Source organism: Lactuca virosa, chromosome 9 (assembly GCF_052849685.1).
Source record: "Lactuca virosa cultivar CGN04683 chromosome 9, Lactuca_virosa_CGN04683_v6, whole genome shotgun sequence".
In the NCBI taxonomy this organism is placed as follows: domain Eukaryota; kingdom Viridiplantae; phylum Streptophyta; class Magnoliopsida; order Asterales; family Asteraceae; genus Lactuca; species Lactuca virosa.
In genome coordinates, this window is record NC_136434.1 from 223,966,083 (window position 1) to 223,968,543 (window position 2,461).

Sequence of the window (2,461 nt, forward strand, 5' to 3'; positions counted from 1 at the left end):
GTTGTCAATTCTTGGGAGACAGACTGATCTCATGGCAGTGCAAGAAACAACAAATTGTGTCCACTTCAATAGCTGAGGCTGAGTACGTTGCTGCATTTGCGTGCTATTCTCATGTTATTTGGATGCAATATCATCTGCAAGATTATGGTTTGAATTTTCTTGACACTCCTATCTTTTGTGAAAATGATGCTGCTATTCAAATTGTTAAATATCCAGTTCAGCATTCTAAAGCCAAGGACATAGACATTAAATTTCATTTTATACAAGATTGCTTTGAGCGTAAACTTATTCATTTGGAACAAATCCACACTGATAATAATATGGCCGATTTGTTTACAAAACCTTTTGGAAAAGCTCATTTTTATGTGCTTGTGAGTTTTCTTAAAATGATTTGTTTTGATGACTGAAAGTTTTTTTGTGCATTTTGTATTTTATTTTTGTTTTATTTAAATTCGTTCATATTTTTTTTCTTTCTTCTCTATGCACAAATTTAGGGAGAGAATTAAAACCAAACAAAAATCATAAAATTAAAAATTCCAAAAATATGTGTATTTCTATTTTTATTTCTTTATTAGAAAAATCAAAAATCCAAAAATATTGTTTTTTAGCGTATTTTACTTTTATATTTATTCTTAGTTATTTTTATTGTGTGCTAAGTTTGTTTTTATTTTTATTTTTATTTTTATTTTATCCCAAAAATTGATTTTGTCTTAAAATGTGAATTCAAAAAGGAAGAGACTCAAGGAGATTGTGTCGGAATTTTCTGTGCAAAAAGAGATCTTAAAAGGAATTGACGGAATTACACTTCACACTACTTTCACAAGGAATTGAAGGCATGAAACCGTACAGATTGTATGTTAGGCAGTTTCTCTCTAGGAATTGTCGTATTCAATGAACTGTAGGCATGAAACTGTACAATCTGTTAGTTTGGCAATTTCTTTCTAAGAACTGTCGTATATCATGACTTGAAAGTTTGAAACTGTACAGATTGTCAAATTGGTCTTGTCAGTTTTCTTTGCCTAAGAACTGTCATGGCACCAGGACGATTCACCCAACTGAGAAATAGATATCGCTAAACATCCCGCCCAAGGTCTTGACATTCTTTTTGTCACGCAAAACTGCGGAGACTCAAATGTATTCTTGGATACATTCCCCGCAGGTAAGGAATTAATGGTTATGGCACTAGGGCGATGCACGTCGCAAGGCACGATTATCGCTGAATGTCCCGCCAAAGGGCCTTGACCTCGTTTCATGCTAAACTGTGGAAATATGTCCTCAGATATTTTTGTCATAGGATGGTTTTGTGAGTTATTCCTAATTAACTCTCACTGGCACTAGAATGGTACACTCAGCTGAGATTCAGAAACCATTGAACGTCTCACCAAGGGCCAAGTTAACTTGTTAACTTGAAAAACTGTATTGAGATCTTTGATCAAGGATATGCAGGGGCTAACATCAAAAATAGCCATGAGTAGTTCTCCGATACTCAACAAATCGCAGTGCGTGACTCCGTGTTTACACAGATACTACGAGTAGTCTCCATCTAAGCCAAGGTTGGGTCCTTGATCAAGTGGTGAAAAGGGTCTTTATGATTTTGTGATCCACAGGGACCTTTTGGTCATGGTTACTTTTCAAGACACATCTGTGATCGTCAAAGAATATTCATTCGAAGGAACAATAAGTGAAGATTAGTTTTCAACACACGACCTTTCAACCTCAGAAGCAAGGTGAAGTTGTATTTGAAGTTATGTTTCGAATTGCATTGAATCCTTCTCAATCAATTTGCTTCTATCAATGAACTTGCTGAAGTGATCCAGAAGAATCGGTCTCTCTGTAACTATCTCTGAAGTTTTTCAAAGCTGAAAGTTCTGATTTTCAAGAACCTTTACAAGAAGCGTCTATACCTAATGTGCGTTCAAAGTCAAATCTTAAAGGAATTCCAACTATTCAATATGAAGTCATTCATGTAGAAATTCATATGTTCATCTTCAAGTTGTAAAGAAATCAAAGACAAAAGTTGAAAGTCGAGATCAAAGAAAGATTGAAAAGAAAAGAAAGCTATAAACCAAGGGGGAGATTGTTAGGACATAATTTATGGTTTATACTTTACTTTTGATAGTTTATAGAGTTCTCGGTCTAGGACCGAAAACACCATGATTTCGGTGGTGTTTGGACCGAAATCACCATGTGATTTCGGTGGGCTCAATAATGATTTCGGTTGGGCTTTGGGATAGGCCTTTGTAATTTGTTCTAGGTATTTATATGGCTTTGTTACAGACGTGTAAAAGGTTGATCATTCTAAGAAGCAGATATCGAGTTTAGAGAGAAAGAGAGAACAGAGAGTAACTGAGAATCTTATGTACCCGACTATTGATAATTAATAGTGTGCATTGAAGATTTGGTAATTGTGTTCTTAATTCGCCTTAACTGTTTTGCATTTATCACGTGATTGGGATTCCGC